This window comes from Bos javanicus, chromosome 24, assembly GCF_032452875.1.
Source record: "Bos javanicus breed banteng chromosome 24, ARS-OSU_banteng_1.0, whole genome shotgun sequence".
NCBI classification, from domain to species: domain Eukaryota; kingdom Metazoa; phylum Chordata; class Mammalia; order Artiodactyla; family Bovidae; genus Bos; species Bos javanicus.
Window position 1 is genome coordinate 9,345,473 of NC_083891.1, and position 21,107 is coordinate 9,366,579.

Genomic DNA, 21,107 nt, shown 5'->3' on the forward strand with positions numbered 1-21,107 from the left:
TCATTTGACCAAACAGGAAGTTAGAAAACTTGAAGCAAGAGAGACCCGAAGAGCCACTCCTGAACACCAGGACTCACCCTTTCTCACTGCACGTGGACCCTGTGGTTGCCATGGAAGCGGTGGAAGCTAGTTGACTGGAAATTGACAGGCCATGTGAAGAAAAACAGAGGTCACAGACCTAGCGGTCAGTAAGCCCAGTTCTTATGACTGACACACACGTGGGCTCAACCAAGACCACGGGAGCCTGCCTCAGACCAGATGGACCACCTGGCTAAATGGATGATTTTTTTTTTTAACTACAAGCTTTGGTGTCATTTTTGTTGTTGTTCTGTCACTCAGTCTTATCCAACTGTTTGTGACACCATGGACTGCAGCACGCCAGGCTTCCTTGTCCTTCACCATCTCCCAGAGTTTACTCAGACTCATGTCCATTGAGTCGGTGATGCCATCCAGCCATCTCATCCTCTGTTGCCCCATTCTCCTCCTGTCTTCAATCTTTCCCAGCATCAGGGTCTTTTCCAATGAGTCAGCTCTTTGCATCAGGTGAACAAACTATTCAGTTTCATCATCAGTCCTCCAGTGAATATTCAGGGTAGATTTCCTTTAGAATTGACTGGTTTGATCTCCTTGCAGTCCGAGTGAACCTCAAGAGTCTTCTCCAGCATCACAGTTTGAAAGCATCAATTCTTCGGCACTTTCTTTCTATTAGGCATTAAAAGGGACAGCATCATCAACACTAAAGAAAATATTTGTGATGCCCGTGTCCACCAACTTATCCCAGGCTCCACGACATACAGAGACCTTCTTTTAAAAAAATTAAAAACAGTCTTGCCATGTGGTCATAGATTTGAACAAGCATTTCACACACACACACACACACACAAAGGAAAAAAAACTACACCCAAATGTCTAATAACTATATTTAAAAGTCCTCAGCTTCACTGGCCATCAGGGAAATGAAAATCAAAACCACAAGGCGATATACAGGTATCAGATTTACCGAAAGGAAAGCATAAGAAAATACCAAGCATCTGAGTGAATGTTGTTGAGCAACCACACTCACAGATCACTGGTGGGAGTATAAATTGATATTTTTAAAAACTGCTTGTCAGCAGCAACTCAAGTTGATACACTTACCCTGTTACCAAGCAATGTCATTTCTGGATAGGAATCTGGAAGAAATATGTGCATATGCTTACAAAAAATATACGAAATTGTTCACAGCAGTATGATTTGCAATGTTCTCAAACGAGACACTAAACAAATGTCTATCAGCAGAAGAATGGATAAACTATCATGCAGTGACACAAAATATCATTGCACAGAAATGATGTAAATAATCTAAAATGCTATACAACATGAAGGAATGTCTCAAAATATGATTTTGAACAAGGTAGACCAAAAAAGGTATGCAGTGTATTCTATTGAAACAAAAATAGGAAAATCTAACTTCATGTTTCCCGGACAGCTCTGTGGTAAAGAATCTGCCTGCCAGCACAGGAGTTGAGAGTTCAGTCCCTGGGTCAGAAAGATCCCCTGGAGAAGGAAATAGCAACCCACCCCAGGATTCTTGTCTGGAGAATTCCATGGACAGAGGAGGTTGACGAGCGATAGTCCATGGTTTCGTAGAAGAGTCAGACACGACTTAGCAACTACACACCAACAACAGCAAAAACAACTGAAGCTCTCAGAAATATAAGAAGTGGTTTTCCTTGGGGAAAGGATGAATATAAGTAAGGCTTTGTGGTGCCAGCAATATTCTGTTTCTTGACCTGGCGACTGGTTACAGAGGAGAGATCAATTTGGGGAAAAACACAGATATACATTTATTGAAAGGATATATATCACCTTAATAAATGTTCCCAGTCCAGCAACAACTTTCTTATTAAATGTTAATAGGATGGTAAAAATTAATACTTATAGTTGGTTTCCATCTGAATATTAATCAATATCCTCCTAAATGAAAGCAGATAGCCAAAATATCTGAAAGATTTTTAAATCAAATGATTCTCTGCCATCTTTCATTACACTCTCGAGCTATTTTTGCCTAGTATCTCAGTTCCACCTTATTTAAATTAGACATTATGTTAACAGTTAATTTCCTGGCATTATGCAATCAATGAATTTTAGATTTATTTAATGTTTAGCAATTTATTTGCTACCATTTCCCTTTCATTTCACGATCTGTGTTGGTTTTGATTTCCCTCATTCTGAATACATAACTCAGTAGTCCTTCTCTCAGTAGTGTGTTTTGTTAGCAGTGGTTTCTATCTGAAAATGTCCTTTTTTAACACTGTCAGATATTTCAGGAGCTTGTATCAGTAGATAATTCAAAGTTCACCATTGTTTTCTCACATCACTTTAAAGGTATTTCCTGCTGCCTTGTATCTATTTTTATCCCTGTTAAAATGTCTAATTTTTTTTTTTTTTGTTTTTAAATTTTTTCCCGGAGCTTCAGCTTCTCCGCACGCGGGGCGAACTAATGAAGGCCCCGGCGCGCTGGGCCCCACAGGCAGCCGTCTGGGCGCCTGGGCCCGCGCGGCTGCGGGCGAGCGGATGGCGGCGCAGCCCTAGAGCGCAGCGAGGCGGCCAAGGGAGCTCCGGGGGCTCGCCCGGCGCGCCTAAAATGTCTAATTTTAATTTTAATTTATTCTGATAAAATCTTTTTTTATAGTCATTTTTATGACCTACTCTTTGATGTTCTAAAATTTCCCTGTTCTATGGATTAAATTATTTTCATATTCAAGATTGTGTGTATTTCCTAAATCTGAAAATTTATATAAATTTTGGAATATTCTCAATACTACCTTTAAAAATATTACCTTTCTCATTTTCTTTCTTCCTCTTAAGAGTTTCCAGTGGAGATGTATTGGAATTTCTCACCTGTCTACATATTTTTTTTTTCAATTTGTCTTTTGTACTGTCATCTTTTAACCTTATTTCATTGCATCAAGATGAATCCTCCCAAAATGTGCTTTAACTTTTTCCTCAAACTCATGTATCTGTAGTTTCATAAATAATTTAATTTTTCCTTTGGTTCTTTTTATGTCCAGATTGTGTTTTATTTTCAAACATGACTTCTTGTAGTGTATATTTATCATATTTTTACTCCCTACTGTTATTCCTTTAATAACTTTAAACTTATTTTTATATAAAAGCAATAATTCTCTGGGGATTTAATTCTACTGTTTGTATTTTCTTCTATCCCTTGTTTACAGTGGATTGTTTCCTTCTGGGGTTTGTAATTTTAGACTGTGAACTCTTTTTTGTTAAGACTGCCACTGTGGAACACCAGAAGTCTAGTGAGACATTTAAAATCCCCTACTTCATTTTATGGAACATCACAGTACTGTAGCCACATTTTATGTCAATATTTCAGATGATATTTCAAATATTTCCAAGACCACAAACTTGAATGTCAGATTTACATACAATGTAGGCTTATGATCCGAACTCTTCAAGGGACAGGTCTTTTTCTTAGAGGATGCTTCAGCTTGCCAGGGCTACCATACAAAGTGGATTTCCCTGGTGGCTCAGGGGTAAAGAATCTGCCTGCAATGCAGGATACCCAGGTTCAATCCCTGGGTTGGGAAAAATCCCCTGGAGAAGGAAATGGCAACCCACTCTAGTATTCTTGCCTGGAAAATCCCATGGACAGAGAAGCCTGGCAGGCTATAATCCATGGGGTTGCAAAGAGTCAGACATGACTGAACAACCACCACCACCATACAAAGTACCCAGGCTAAGTGGCTTAAAGTAAGAGTAGTTCTGAATGGAGAAAGTCTAATGTCAAGATTGGTAGAGCTGATTCCTTCGAAAGGCTGTGAGGAAGGGATCTGTTCCAGGCCTCTTTCCTTGGCTTGTAGATCCATCTTCATATCCCCATGACATAGTCCCTGCATAGTACCTGGATCCAAATTTCCTCTTCTTATAAGACACTGGCCATATCAGGGGCTACCCATTATGGTAGGGCTAGGGATCTAATTTGAATTTTTCTGCCTCTGTAAAAATCATGTCTCCAAAGCAAGTTAGATATTGGAGATTAAGACCTGAACATGTGGATTCTGGGGACACAATTAAATCCATAACAACCACATGCTGTTTATCTTTTTTCTTTTTTAGTTTCTCTTTTACTAATAACACAGGTCTTTAACCTGTGTTTAACCCTTTAAGCATATAACTTTAATAAATGGGTCACATTTTCAAAGCAGCCTAGTGCTACCTTCAAACCAAATATGTCATATGTATGTTAAACCCACAACTTCTACTTGACCAAGATTATGAATCATGTTCATATATAGCAGAGGTTTTAATGCCTTAAGTTTTGTTCCTCTTTATTTTTAGATCCTTGGAATTTCTTTTATTTTTATGAGCTCATTGCAAATAAAAAGGTATGCTTGTGATGATGTACTCCTTACACTTTAGTAAAAGCAAAGGATGAAAGTTTCAGAGGCTTTTCAGTATCTCATGAGCTGTAATCCCACAACTGGAAAACTAGAGATTTCAGTTACCAATTACCACATAGAGAGGAAGAGTCACTTACTTAGAGGACAAAACTCATGCTCATTTGTGGGCTTTTGATTATCTCTAATGAAAATGAAATGGAAAAAAAATGATTGAAATGCTTTCTCAGTTTTAATTTTTTAAATAATTGTTAATTTATTTATCTTTGTTTGTGCTGAGTTCTTGCTGTAGTGGCTTCACTTGTTGCAGAGTATGGGCTCTAGAGCATGTGAGCTCAGTACCTGTAGCTCCTGGGCTCTGGAGCACAAGCTCAATAGATGTGGTGCACAGTCTTGCTCCTAGACAGGTAGAATTTTCCTGCATTAGGGATCAAACTGTGTCTCTTATGTTGGTTGGCAGATTCTTTACTACTGAGCCACCAGGGAAGCCCTCCATTTTAAATCTTAGTGAACTAGATAACACTGGACCCATGTAACAAAAATGTTAATTTTACTGTTTTAGGATTATAATAGCTATAAATCTAATCAGTCCATCAATTCAGTCACTCAGTCGTGTCCAACTCTTTGCCACTCCATAGACTGCAGTATGCCAGGCTTCCCTGTCCATCACCAACTCCTGAAGCTTACTCAAACTCATGTCCATCGAGTCAGTGATGCCATCCAACCACCTCATCCTCTGTTGTCCCCTTCTCCTCCTGCCCTCAATCTTTCCCAGCATCAGGATCTTTTCAAATGAGCCTGTTCGCTTCAGCATCAGTCCTTTTAATGAACATCCAGGACTGATCTCCTTTAGGATGGACTGGTTGGATCTTCTTGCAGTCCAAGGGACTCTCAAGAGTCTTTTCCAACACCACAGTTCAAAGGCATCAATTCTTCAGTGCTCAGCTTTCTTTATAGTCCAACTCTCACATTCATACTGGAGAACTCATAGCTTTGACTAGATGGACCTTTGTTGGCAAAGGTCTCTGCTTTTTTTTAATACAATATGGAGGCTTTAGTGTAATTATTTAATAAAATACATATTAATCTAGCAGAAATCAATTGCAGTATAAAAGTCAGAACAGAAAAATACAAATATGTGTCATTTTAGAAATAGCTCATTTGTTAAAATGCTTGTTATCCTTCTTTTTTCATGTGATGTATCATTAGCTAAAAATATACCTCTGCCTCACGTCCTCATGGACCGCCACATGTCACATCATGTGTTTCCTTTGACATTTATCATGATGCTCTGCTCTCCCAGGCGATCTTTTCACATTTTCTCCTTTTGTATGAGTTGTGTTTGTTTTCCCTAAAGTCATTCCCACTGAGCTCCAAGCAGTCTCTTTTTTGCTCTAATTTCCCAGGTTCTCATATTTTTCTCTCGTTTGTTTCTCTACAGATTAACTTTTATCTCTAAAACCAGACAATGCACATGATATATGAGTGGTTTATTTATTCAAGACAATTAGTTCTTCTTATATATTAAGTACTTAATATCTTAAACTAAATTAGATTATTTTGAATTACACATATGCTTTCAGAGTAATAGTACCATTGAATGATTTGATGATTCTGCAGATAAAAGGAGAAAGATATGGAAATTTAAGCCTGAATTAGTCAATAAAGAATCTCTCTGCAATGCAGGAACTCAGGCTGATTTCTGGGTTGGGAAGATCCTCTGGAGAATGGTATGGCAACCCACTCCAGTATTCTTACCTGGAGAATCCCATGGACAGAGGAACCTGACAAGCTGCAGTCCATAAGGTTGTACATGACTAAAATGACTTAAACCCAATATGTGTAGACTCAAAGCAATGCCTAGCACATTGGCCATGCTCTGTATGTGTCATGATTTCTTTTCTATTTTAGCAGTATCCAAAATTTCATGGCTGCAATCACCATCTGCAGTGATTTTGGAGCCTATAAAATAAAGTCTGACACTGTTTCCACTGTTTCCCCATCTATTTCCCATGAAGTGATTGGACCAGATGCCATGATCTCAGTTTTCTGAAGGTTGAGCTTTAAGCCAAATTTTTCACTCTCCTCTTTCACTTTCATCAAGAGGCTTTTTAGTTCCTCTTCACTTTCTTCCATGAGGGTGATGTCATCTGCATATCTGAGGTTATTGATATTTCTCCCAGCAATCTTGATTCCAGCTTGTGTTTCTTCCAGCTCAGCATTTCTCATGATGTACTCTGCATATAAGTTAAATAATGCAGAAGGTGATTGCAGCCAAAACTGTGGTACATTTACACAATGGAATATTACTTAGCCATTAAAAAGAATACATTTGAATCAGTTCTAATGAGGTGGATGAAACCGGAGCCTATTATACAGAGTGAAGTAAGCCAGAAAGAAAAACACCAATACAGTAGACTAACGCATATATATGGAATTTAAAAAGAAAAGAGACACTGATGTATAGAACAGTCTTTTGGACTCTGTGGGAGAGGGAGAGGGTGGGATGATTTGGGAGAATGGCATTGAAATATGTATAATATCATATATGAAATGAGTCTCCAGTCCAGGTTCGATGCACGATACTGGATGCTTGGGGCTGGTATACTGGGACGACCCAGAGGGATGGTATGGGGAGGGAGGAGGGAGGAGGGTTCAGGATGGGGAACACATGTATATCTGTGGCAGATTCATTTTGATATATGGCAAAACCAATACAATATTGTAAAGTTAAATAAAATAAAATTAAAAAATAAAAATAAAATAATAAAAAAATAAAAGATGTTTACTCCTTGGAAGGAAAGTTATGACCAACCTAGATAGCATATTCAAAAGAAGAGACATTACTTTGCCAACAAAGGTCCATTTGGTCAAGGCTATGGTTTTTCCACTGGTCATGTATGGATGTGAGAGTTGGACTGTGAAGAAAGCTGAGCACCAAAGAATTGGTGCTTTTGAACTGTGGTCTTGGATAAGACTCTTGAGAGTCCCTTGGACTCCAAGGAGATCCAACCAGTGCGTTCTAAAGGAGATCAGTCCTGGGTGTTCTTTGGAAGGACTGATGCTAAAGCTGAAACTCCAATACTTTGGCCACCTCATGGGAAGAGCTGACTCATTGGAAAAGACTCTGATGGTGGGAGGGATTGGGGGCAGGAAGAGAAAGGGATGACAGAGGATGAGATGGCTGAATGGCATCACCGACTCCGTGCACAAGAGTTTGGGTGAACTCCAGGAGTTGGTGATGGATAGGGAGGCCTCAGATCAGATCAGTCACTCAGTCATGTCAGACTCTTTGCGACTCCATGAATCACAGCAGGCCAGGCCTCCCTGTCCATCACCAACTTCCGGAGTTCACTCAGACTCACGTCCATCGAGTCCGTGATGCCATCCAGTCATCTCATCCTCTGTCGTCCCCTTCTCCTTTTGCCCCCAATCTCTCCCAGCATCAGAGTCTTTTCCAATGAGTCAACTCTTCGCATGAGGTGGCCAAAGTACTGCAGTTTTAGCTTTAGCATCATTCTTTCCGAAGAAATCCCAGGGCTGATCTCCTTCAGAATGGACTGGTTGGATCTCCTTGCAGTCCAAGGGACTCTTAGGAGTCTTCTACAACACTAAAGTTCAAAAGCATCAATTCTTTGGTGCTCAGCCTTCTTCACAGTCCAACTCTCACATCCATACATGACCACTGGAAAAACCATATTCTTGACTAGATGGACCTTTGTTGGTAAAGTAATGTCTCTGCTTTTGAATATGCTATCTACGTTGATCATAACTTTCCTTTCAAGGAGTAAGTGTCTTTTAATTTCATGGCTGCAGTCACCATCTGCAGTGATTTTGGAGCCCAGAAAAATAAAGTCTGACACTGTTTCCACTGTTTCCTCATCGATTTCCCATGAAGTAATGGGACCGGATGCCATAATCTTCATTTTCTTTTTTTTTTTTAATTTATTATTATTATTTTTTTATGATCCTCATTTTTTGAATGTTGAGCTTTAAGCCAACTTTTTCACTCTCCACTTTCACTTTCATCAAGAGGCTTTTCAGTTCCTCTTCACTTTCTGCCATAAGGGTGGTGTCATCTGCATATCTGAGGTTATTGATATTTCTCCTGGCAATCTTGATTGCAGCTTGTGTTTCTTCCAGTCCAGCGGTTTTCATGATGTACTCTGCATATAAGTTAAACAAGCAGGGTGACAATATACAGCCTTGACATACTCCTTTTCCTATTTGGAACCAGTCTGTTTTTCCATGTCCATTTCTAACTGTTGCTTCCTGACCTGCATACAAATTTCTCAAGAGGCAGATCAGGTGGTCTGGTATTCCCATCTCTTTCAGAATTTTCCACAGTTGATTGTGATCCACACAGTCAAAGGCTTTGGCACAGTCAATAAAGCAGAAATAGATGTTTTTCTGGAACTGTCTTGCTTTTTCCATGATCCAGCGGATGTTGGCAATTTGATCTCTGGTTCCTCTGCCATTTCTAAAACCAGCTTGAACATCAGGAAGTTCACAGTTCACATATTGCTGAAGCCTGGCTTGGAGAATTTTGAGCATTACTTTACTAGCGTGTGAAATGAGTGCAATTGTGCAGTAGTTTGAGCATTCTTTGGCATTGCCTTTCTTTGGGATTGGAATGAAAACTGACCTTTTCCAGTCCTGTGGCCACTGCTGAGTTTTCCAAATTTGCTGGCATATTGAGTGCAGCACTTTCACAGCATCATCTTTCAGGATTTGGAATAGCTCTACCGGAATTCCATCACCTCCACTAGCTCTGTTCATAGTGATGTTTTCTAAGGCCTAGTGTGCTGCAATTCATGGGGTCACAAAGAGTCGGACGTGACTGAGCAACTGAACTGAACTGAACTGAACTACCTCTATCCCAACCACTCTTGTAGGTCAAAATAAAAATACCTACAGTCAACGAAGTACTGAAACATTTACTGGATCCACAACAGAATCCCGAAGAAACTGCATTGGATGAGGTTTGCCATGTAAATTCTGAGTCAAATTTAAATTAAGGTCTGAGAGCAGAGGGGAGGAGTGACAGAAATTATTTAATGTTGGATGTATTAATTGGCATCAGTGGCTTTCCAACCTGAAGTTCTTCTGAAGTATGAGCAGTGTGCCACCTACTTTCTCATATTCACCAATAATGTCAATGTGCAGTTACTTCTTGTCATTAGGTATATGAAGCTGCAACTCAGATATCAGTGGATAATTTTTGTAAAGTGACCAGTACTGTAAATTTTGAATATTATATAGTTACAATTACTGGAAGCAAGAGATGAAAGATAATTTTGAAGTTATTACCATGTTGTTGTTGAGTCACTAAGTCACGTCCAATTCTCTGAGACCCCATGGACTGCAGCATGGCAACCTTCCCTGTCCTCCACTATCTCCCAGAGTTTCAGTTATTATCATAAAGACCTAAAAAACGGAAGGTGGAATATTCTGGAATTGGTGTGACCCAACGGGTGTCTGTGTGGGTATGGGTGTGTCTACAAAAAATGGACCTATGTCCCCGTGAAAGAAAAATAGGTAAATAAAAATACATCTAAACAGTTGACATCTATCCAAAGAAGAGAAAACTCACTGATCAATCAAAATAAGCACAAGAGAAATTAACAAACAGAAATTTAACAGAACAAAGAGATTCAAGATAAGCTCCAAATAATTTCCTGAGCCTGAATGAAACATGACTTCCTATATAAATAATTTAGTCAGTAAATGAAGCAGAAGTTCAAAGATGAGACTGGAATCAGTGGCTTGGAAGAAAAAAATGGAAGAAATAAGTCAGAAGAAAACCATCAGGGAAAAGTTAAGGGATTTAAAGGATTTATCCAGAAGACCTAACATACGAATAATGGGAATTCCAGAAGGAGAAAACAGAACAGATGGAAGGCTGTTAATAATTAAATAAATTAAATAAATCATAGAGGTCTATTTCCCTTGCTGAGGAAATACCTGAAACTGCAGATTTGGAGAAGATTAATGAGAAATGACACACTCTTGAACCTCCTATTGAAAAATTTCAAAAATCTAAGACAAATAGAACAATTTATAAAATGCAAAATAAAAAAATAAAGTGAAAATGTACTGACCTTATGTATAACATTGAGATATCAAACACAGATTAATAACTTCTACAGCCTACTATGAATAAGATATTGCAATCACACAGTACAACATATAGACTAGTTTATCATGCTTTTGTGAAGAAGAAGAAAGACTACATTCATGGTGACAAATACCTTGTTTGTTAAATTTAAATGGATATAAGAAGATTAGCTTAGAATGGGCAATGTAAGTAATGCACTCATAAAGCCAAGAGAGTGTATGACACCACACTGAGACAACTAGTTAATTTGAGCCAACTGATGAGAGCAACTGGAATGCTAAAAAAACAAAACAAAACAAAACAAAACATGAGGCTATTAAAATGGTACATGGTCTGAAAATGAAGGAAACTCAGGGAGAAGCTAGCCTTTGGATCCACTTTTTGAATAGAAGTAAAGGAAGTGGGAAAGATGAGACGTGAAGGAGATATTTTACACCCGGGACCTTAAGGAGGAACTGGATGTAGGGCCATCTTGAGCTTCTCAATATTCTCCAATATTAGGAGCCCAAACCTCTTATGGTTAAGAGATTACCTAAAAGGGACCAGCCAGGACAGAAGTGATTCAGTGTAATGACTGAGGAGCAAACAGTTACAATTTTCCAAAGTTATTAAAAAATAGAACAGAGATTTAAAATGAAATGCACAGACTCAGAAGAGAAAAAAGGACAAACAAAACCTCAATTAAATATATCTCAGGAAAACTACTTAAAAGAAACAAAGTAACTAAAAGAAAATCATAAGTACAGCCAGAGAGTAAAAAGCAATTAATTTTATTAAAGCAAAAATATGTTTAAGCACCTATCCCAAAAGAAACAATGGATGTCAAGAAATAATGGAATGATACCTTTAAATTGCTGAGAAAAAAATGACTGTGGGCTCAGAATTCTGTAACCAGAAAAAAAAAAAAGAAAGAATAAAACCTTCAACAACGGAAATAAATGTCCTAAAGATAAGGGCAACTGCCCCAGTAGCACATGCATGCCACGAGCTACAGCACACACTTCAGGAAACAATTTAGAGAAAGGACGGATGGCAGGTTCTCATTGCCTTATCACACTGGATAAAGACACATCTAACACAGCATATGGCAGTCTTAGAAGATCACCCAACCCCTGGACTTGGGGTTTTGGATTATGGGGTAGAGAAAGTGCTCTCATCCTTGTCAGGACTCAACAGGAGAGTGGCATAGTAGAGGCTTGATTGCAACCCTATGCTAGCAGCTCTAGCTTTTTTTGTGGGACTAACCACAAGTCCCTCCCAGGCTAGCGTCAATGGCTTCTGTTTGCACATCCTGTGATGCGCCTATGTGACATAACAGCATCAGGAAACATGCTAGCCCTCGTGGTGGATATAACATTCCCAACATCCTCGTGAGGCTTGGGTCTAAGACTGAGCTGGATGAATATTGATGTCCTCATGCTGGGCCTTAACTAGTTTGCCTGGGTTCTTTGCAGAAGTTCATTCCTTTTCTGGGGCTTACCAGGTGACGCTAGTGGTAAAGAATCCACCTGCCAATTCAGGAGACAAAGGAGACTCAAGTTCAATCCCTGGGTGAGGAAGATCCCCTGGAGGGGGAAATGACACCCCATTCCAGTATTCTTGCCTGGGAAATCCCATGGACAGAGGAGCCTGATGGGCTACAGTCCATGGGGTCACAAAGAGTCAGACACGACTGAGCAGAATTCACAATGATTCCTTTTCTGAGACTCCAGCCTACCTGGGATCTGTGTTAGACAAAAAAAAAAAAAACAAAAACAAAACAATAAATGAACAAATAAAACCACATACCTGTGAGTGAAATAAAAGCATTTTCAGAAGAAAACACCTGCAGAATGTTCCACCAGAAGAACTGCAATAAAGAAGGGACAGTGGGGATATTTTTGGTCAAGAAGGGAAATCATTCTAGATGGAAACTCAGAAGTGCAGAAATAAATAAAGAGAAATAGAAAGGAGTAAAAAAGGCTGAGTGCCAAAGAACTGATGCTTTTCAAATTGTGGTGCTGGAGAAGACTCTTGAGAGTCCCTTTGACAGCAAGGAGATCAAACCAGTCAATCCTAAAGGAAATCAGTCCTGAATATTCAGTGGAAAGACTGATTCTGAAACTGAAACTTCAGTAATATGGCCACCTGATGCAAAGAGCTGACTCATTGTGAGAGACCTGATGCTGGGAAAGATTGAAGGCAGGAGGTGAAGGGGACGACAGAGGATGAGATGGTTGGGTCATCACTGACTCAGTGGACATGAGTTTGAGCAAACTCCAGGAGACAGTGAAGGGCAGGGAAGCCTGATGTACTGTAGTTCATGGGGTCACAAAGAGCTGGACATGACTTAGTGACTAAACAAAAACAACAAAAGTGGGCAAGGGCCACATTCCAGGATAGTGGAGTCAGAGTTATGGATTATGTTCCTATGTGCCTGTCATAACTACATATTTTTATTTGAATGATTTACCATTTATTTCTATATTAAGGTAATTATCAGAATGTTTTAGAACCAGGTAATTTGGCCTATATAGTACACAGCCCTTTTCAGACACAAATTGAACAAATGGTTTAAGAGAGGTGAGTCCATTTATTTTTGTTTGATTTTTCTTGTTGTTTGGTTTGGTTTGCAGAATGTTTTTGCAGCTCTTCAGAAACAGGTTGTCTGCTTGCAACAAAAGCTAATTACATGTAAGAATTTTACATGTTTACTAAGAGAAAGTGAAGGAAAATGAAAGTGTTAGTTGCTCAGTTGTGTCCAACTCAGTGCCACCCCATTGACTGTAACCCACCAAGCCCGCCAGGCTCCTCTGTCCATGGGATTTTCCAGGCAGGAATACTGGTAGGTTGCCATTTCCTTCTCCAAGGGAGCTTCCCGACCCAAGGATTGAACTTGGATCTTCTGCACTGCAGGCAGATTCTTTACCATCTCAGCCACCAGGGAAGGACCTGGAATATTCAACAGAAGAAGGAAGTGAAATGTTAATATCAACAGGGCTTCCTCCCAGAGGCCGTTGGGAAGTGATGACGATATAGAGCAACACAGCAGCTGTGACCTGTGACCAAGAGAAATACCAAATACAGCAGGGGAAATACCCGCCTCCCCTCCCCAGGCAGTCCTCTGAAATAAGGGGATTTTCTCTGAGAAAATAAGTATCTCCTCTCACACTGGGCTTCCCTGGTGGCTCAGAGGTTAAAGCGTCTGCCTGGAATGCAGGAGACCCGGGTTCAATCCCTGGGTCGGGAAGATCCCCTGGAGAAGGAAATGGCAACACACTCCAGTACTCTTGCCTGGAGAATCCCATGGAGGGAGGAGCCTTGTAGGCTACAGTCTATGGGGTCGCAAAGAGTCGGACACGACTAAGCGACTTCACTTTCACTTTCTCACACTGGGGAGTTAATCAATGGATTAAGAACTATTACACTACATTTGAATTACATACAGCTCCTTGCTTTTACCACTAATGTCAGCAGCACAGGCAGCGAACCAAGGGTTAGAATATACACTAGGGGTGGGACAAGGTGACACACAGAGAGAGATTACAGCAGCCCTAACCATTGGTGGCCAAGAGTCTAGAAAACAGTAAGAGAGGGCAACTCCTCTTAAGAGAGCATTTTTAAGCAATTAGGAAAATCACATCTGGAGAAGGAAATGGCAACCCTCTTCAGTATTCTTGTCTGGGAAATCCCATGAACAGAGGAGCCTGGTGGGCTACAGTCCATGGGGTTGCAAAAAAGTCGGACACGACTGAGCAACTAAACCACAACAACTTAGTCATATACACCAATACTGGTGGACCTAGGAAACATCATAATGAAAAAAACAAACAGGAAAGCTGCAGACATGCATATGGTTTAGCGTTATATGTGTAGTTGGTGAAACAAATTTAAAAATGAAATTCATATAAACCTTATGTGAGCAGTTTAGGATAGGGCTGCCTCCATCGAAAGAAAATTCAGAGATCTTTGCTTGATATGCATATTCTGTTGAGTGAGAAACAAATTGTTCCTAAACAGAGATTTCAAAACCAAAAGGGGTCAAGAGGCTTGGTTCTCAGCAGTTCCGGCTCAGTTTATAAACATGAATGAGGGAGTACATTGTCTTGTGTTTGGTTACTGGAAACTTAAGTTCTGTTTACTTGTCTATAGTTGATTGGCTAGAAAGCGAGACGGTCACATGGACATGAAGAAAGCTTAAGTTTTGGTTAAGGTCAGAGTCAGCGTAGGGAAACCAAGATAGTTTGTTTCAGTTATGTAGCCTTCAGTATAATTGAAAAAGTGGCAATATTTCCTGTAAAGTGAAGTCACTCAGTCCTGTCCGACTCTTTGTGACCCCATGGATTGTAGCCTACCAGGCTCCTCCGTCCATAGAATTTTCCAGGCAAGAGTACTGGAGTGGGTTGCCATTTCCTTCTCTAGGGGATCTTCCCAACCCAGGGATCAAACCTGGGTCTTCCTCATTGCAGGCAGACACTTTACCATCTGAGCTACCAGCTTACAGTATAGCCTTCAGTATTTAGTAGAAAGGTCTATTCAAGCTATGGCCTTTGTTTTTTATTCTGCTTAATACCCCAATTAAAAAAAAAAAAAAGAATCTAGCCATAATCAAATATTTTACCTGCATGGTAGATTACTGGTATTACTTTAAAATATTTAATTAGTAATAAAATATATAAAATTATGCACACATTACTTGTATTTAGGCACTTCTTTCTATATATTAGAATTTATATTGATAAAAATCAATCATTCAATTGATCCATCTATTGTCTGTATCTATGCTGTTCTTTGAATCTTGAGACTGCTTTTCTTCTATAGGGTGGTCTTCAGCTCAAGATTATTGTCCCTGGCTGACCCACAGGAAGTCATGAGTTGGAAGTCATAAGGTGTTAATATTCTGTCAACATCAGATACCTGTCCAGTAGGGGAGGTACACTGACTCCCATCTCTAAAGTCAGAGGTGTGACCTTGGGTTTCACCTTTACCCTGTTTAGGTTTGTCAGCTCTTACTTGGATTCCATGAACCATCTTAGCACCCTTCTAATAAATTCCATTTTTTTTATATACAAAAAGTTAAAATGTAAAAGCAATCTACCTAACTTTCCCCTGACAAAATCATAAAGCATTTGTATGTACTTAATTGTTGAGACTTAAATTGTTTTTTGATTTCTGTGTCCAACTGCATTAACTTGAGATCTTCCTCTTTTTAGTATAAGTAACTATTAGAAGGGACTTCCCTGGTGACTTAGATAGTGAATCTGTCTGCAGTGCAGGAGATCCAGGTTCAATCCTTGGCTTGGGAAGATCCCCCTGGAGAAGGGAATGGCAACCCACTCCAGTATTCTTGCCTGTAGAATCCCAGGGATAGAGGATCCCGGCAGGCTACAGTCCATGGGGTGGCAAAGAGTTGGACACAACTGAACACTTCAACCATTTAAAACCTCTATTAATAATCATCATGACAGGAGAAACTTTCCAAATGTGATGTAGGCACTGTTTGTCATTCCACCCTTATTTAGGCAAAATTCTCCCAGATGTCAATAAACTTTTGATAATAAAATTTACTGAGCATATGTGTGATAAATCCAGATGTCCAGGATTTCTGCCCTTTATCTGCATGACGCCCATCGTACAATGGAAATTTAACATATTGATTATATTGGACCAGAATACTTATGCTTGCTATACATGCTTCCACAAATGATCAGTAAATTTACCTAGTGGGATTTGGGAATTTGTTCAAGCTAAACTTTATTAACCAACAGTATTCTTTTTTGTTTTATTAAAGATTTGTTTTAATGTGGGTCATTTTTTAAAAACCCTTTTTGAACTTTTACAATAGTACTTCTATGTTTTGATTTTTTGGCCATGCCATCCAGCATGTGGCATCCTAGCTCCCTGACCAGGAATCAAACCCATATTCCCACCCAACCCACATTGGAAGGTGAAGTACCAACCACTGAACCACCAGGGAAGTCCATAGCTAGTCTTATTCTGAACAGAAACTCTTGATTTTATAATAGAGGTCACTGTGAGAGCATGCTGAATTGTATAGGGTGTCTGTCTGTCTGTCACTGGACAAAAAGATTCAAGGGTAAGTAACATGCTGAATCATAGTATTTATTAATAGTTGAATCATGTAGTTTAGTTTCCAAGTGTTACATTATTCAAGAGAAGAATAGATTATGCTACAGATAATTATGAGTGACATGTTAGATTGAACAGTAATTACATAAATATTCCATCATTGTCAATATAAAGTAATGTTCATCAGCAAAATATTTTTTAAAAATCCAATTAGTCAGAACTGATGACTTAATGAGTTGGAGTAGAGAGCAATTACCGTCCGTCCTATTTTTGATGGATCTTCCAATGATCAAAGGTTATCCTAAAATTGCACTGTAAGAAAACACAACAGAAAATTCCATTGTGCTCCTAGTATATTAAAATGACAGGGGAAAAAAAAACAAAGTTTCATTCACATGATTTGTTTTAGAAGATAAGGCTCTATCTTTAATATACTTGCACAATAAGGAATATTAAAAAGTAGGGTTTTCTTAGAAGCAAACAGACAATTAATTGGTAATGTAGTCATAAGACATCAACTAAACAACAACAAGCTTTTTTTTTTTGTCGGCTTACAGAACTGTGCAAATATTGCTGCAGAAACTCATCTTTTGTTCACCAGTGAAGAACAGAAACAAGGAGACTGAGTTTTGGTGAAGTAGAAAAGAGTAGCTTTTATTGCTTTGCCAGCCAAAGGGAGCCACAGCAAGCGAATGCCCTGAAGACTGTGTCACCCACCCTGGAGGGGGTAATAAGGAGTACTATGGTGTCCAAGGGGCAGGGCATGATCTGCTCATGGACAATTCTTAGATCGGTTGGCATCAAGGTGAACTTTTAAACATCATCAACCTTCTGGTTTCAATCAGGCTAGGATCTATATTCTTGTAGTCAGCAGTTTTCATCTGGAGTGAAGGGGGCATCTATTTCTTGTAAAGACAACTTAGGAATGTGTGTCAGGCATTTATCGATATCTTTCAGGGAACTGGGAGTTTAGTGATTCAGCTATGTGGTGGATTTATAGTTCCCAGCCCAACAGGTATTCTTTGTTTCTACATCTTCACAGTTCCCGATCAGTGACTCTTGAGGCAGTACTTTACTTCAAAAGACAAGGACACAGGGGCTTGTATATGGCTTCAGCATCACCAAAATGAATTCATTTCTATCACTCTAAAAGATCCTTCATGCCCATTTGCGTTCAGTCCTCTGTCATGTATCTATCTGCCTGTTGCTCAGTACTGTTCGACTCTGTGACCCCATGGACTCCAGCATGTCAGGCTTCCCTGTCCTTCACCACCTCCCAGGGTCTGATCAAACTCATATCCATTGAGTCAGTGATGCCATCCAACCATCTCATCTTCTGTCGTCCCCTTCTCCTTCTGCCTTTAGTCTTTCCCAGCATCAGGGTCTTTTCCAATGAGTCAACTGTTCACATCAGGTGGCCAAAATATTGGCGCTTCAGCATCAGCCCTTCCAAAGAATATTCAGGGTTAATTTTCTTTAGGATTGACTGGTTTGATCTCCTTGCAGTCCAAAGGACTTTCAACAGACTATCTACCTACATACTCATGTATCTATCTTTACAAACACTTTCTTCCTTCCATTTTTATTTTCCTGTGTACACATTATGTAAAAGATACTCAATTTCTCACTTTTGACTTATTGTCCTTTTAATATGATCTCCTGGTATTAATCTCATTCTATATGTGAATACACATGCACACACATATATATTCTAAATATATTACAGATGGGATCAGAGAGAGTTAGTCAAGAAACAATGCTGGTACATCTAAGTGTGTGTTGTGGAAATCAGTAAACTCATGCAAAATAACTTAAACAACTGCTATTTGGAGAGCCAGGAGTAGAGGACAAAGTGAATCTTAGGAAATAAAGCCTGAATCCATTTGAAGACAATTGTATGTAGATCAGAAAATCTCCTGAGTTACTTTACCAAGGATAAAAAAGTAAGCATAAATACAACAAATGTTAAGCCAATGAATAGCAGGAGTAACACTAAATAAAGTAGTCCTGTCATCTGAGTTTGATCCAATCAAGGACATGACTTTGCTGAAAAGGTGAGCATTCCAACTTTCTTTTAGATGTGACAGATGGAGACAAGACTTCAGGATAAACAAAGCGCGTTTGTGATCATGTTAACTTTGTAAACCAGCAACAGATGTGCTCTGTAGGGGAGTGCTAACTCCACCAAAGATAAAACTTGGCAGAGAAGTTCCCATCTTTGCATCTTCCAACTGTTGCCTCATATCCATCCTTACACACAAGTACATTTGCTGCAAGAGCGGTACCTCTCAAGAGAACCAGCCATTTTCCTGAACCTGCAATAATAGAAACCAAAATAGAATCTCATAATCTTAGCCTATTCTTTCAATAGAGAAGAGACATTACATAATCAAACACTGAAACATTTGCCTCTGCTCAAGAAGTTTCCATGTAAAGAAAACTGCTTTACAAATATCTCATGAAGCCAGGTTAGTCCCCTTCTCGAAACTAATAATTGTTTAAACTGGCAATAAAAATTCACTTAATGTAATCCTCACAATTCATCTCTAAGGAATAAAATTCTTGTACCATCTGTAAAAACTGAAGTAATCTAAATAAAAACCACCCACAATATTTATGAGAAAGTGTAGGCTGAAATATATTTTCAGTAGTTCAAAATAATCAAAGCAAAGGATGATGCCTAAAAGAATCCACAAAGTGCAAAAAAGACCAAAAGAAAATAGCATTAAGGAGCTTCTTTCTAAAAATATGCATTGATACTTATTTCTGAGAAAATGATAAATTGTCTACAGTATTTTTAGGAGCTCCAAAGTAAACGAAAAGTGTTTTTGGTACCATATGTGATTCAAAATTGAGATGAATAAAAAACAGATGAAAGTAAAATGAAGCCATCCATGAAGACAAAATTTAGGAAAATTTAAAATCTATGCACAAATAAACATTTTCAATAGTAAAAGAAATATCTGACACCAAGTATCCAAATTATGGACACTTCATTTAGTAGAGCATCACAATTTTTACACAGAGTAAAATGAAAAGATGAGCAAACAACCAAAAATCTTTCCAATTTCTGAGAACAAACAAACACCATAAAATGAGGTGCAAACATAGAGAACTGAAAGGACCAACAAATAAGGACAGAACTATGAGAGTCCACAGACCACTGTGAAGAACCTGAGAAACAGCTCGCAAGAACTGTTAAAGCCCGAGGGAAGTATGTACTCCATGCGATGGACAGGCATGAGAGACAGTGGAAACATGGAGAGACACACAGGTTTCTAGATGGGACGACTTACACTGTGAAGAAGTCGGTTCTTTCCAAATAACCTACATTAAAAAAAAATGAATCAAAAATGGTTTCTGAATAACTCAGCTTATACTAAAATTCACTGCGTGGGAGCGGGGTTCAGGATGGGGAACATGTGTACACCTGTGGCGGATGCATGTTGATGTATGGCAAAACCAATACAATATTGTAAAGTAAAAAAAATAATAATAAATAATAATAATAATAAAAATATTAAATAAATAAATAAATAAAATGCACTGCAAAGATAAAAGGAGCATGAATAACTAAAACAAAATGAGGTATTAACTATGAGGTAATCACAAACTTTCCTACTTAAAACATTGTTTTTTCATAAATATGTAAATAAATGAATATAACACAACATAGGATCCATAGGATTCTTAATATGTGATGAATGTGTCTTTTTATTTTACTGATAAAATGACATATTCAATAATTTCATCTCAGACAACTGGCTAATAATTTATTCTCTTTCATCAGCAACCAAAAATATAATTTCTAGATGGATTAAAAGTCTAACCTGAAAAACTTTTAAATGGATAAAAATGAAAATTATTGGATAATATTTTCATAATTTTCAAGTTGAAGAACTCTTTCTGTAACCACATAAAAATGATAGCATACACAGGAAAAAGATTTTCAAATATATATGAATACATAAAAAAGGCTAAATATAAAATAAAAAGACAGAAAACAATATAGTATAGGTTTTAATAGTACAATATTTCACAAAATATAAAATATGAGTAATCAGCAAATGTAGAAATTACTTAACATCACGAATAATTGAGAAAACACAAATGAAAGCATCACTTAAAATAATTTTATATTGGATTGGAAAATATCAAAATGTATTGAGTATCCATTGTTAGTGAAATGCATAATGATATAATTTGGGGGGCGGGCTTGTGGTCTGGTCTACTTTTGGAGACAATATGGCATCTGTCAAAATCACCATATAAATATCATTAAGATTAATTTTACTCCTGAAGTATATACTACAGAAAGGCTTGTGCTTGTACTCAAAGATGTGTGTTTAAGGATGTGAATGGGCAAGCATCCGAAAAATACTTAGTGTCCACCTTTATGGAAGTGCATAATGAACTATGTAATACAGTATTAAGTATAAATACATTGTTGTTCAGTGGCTCATTCGTGTCCAACTCTGTGCGACCCCATGGACTGCAGCATGCCAGGCTTCTCTGTC

General features: G+C 38.5%; 1 non-coding gene across 1 annotated transcript; it reads left to right on the plus strand.

The window, feature by feature from the left end:
- The first annotated feature begins 13,678 nt into the window (after positions 1–13,678).
- Positions 13,679–13,750, plus strand: TRNAS-GGA (transfer RNA serine (anticodon GGA)). Its single transcript has one exon. It is a non-coding gene; the product is annotated as a tRNA-Ser (tRNA).
- Positions 13,751–21,107: the final 7,357 nt, after the last annotated feature.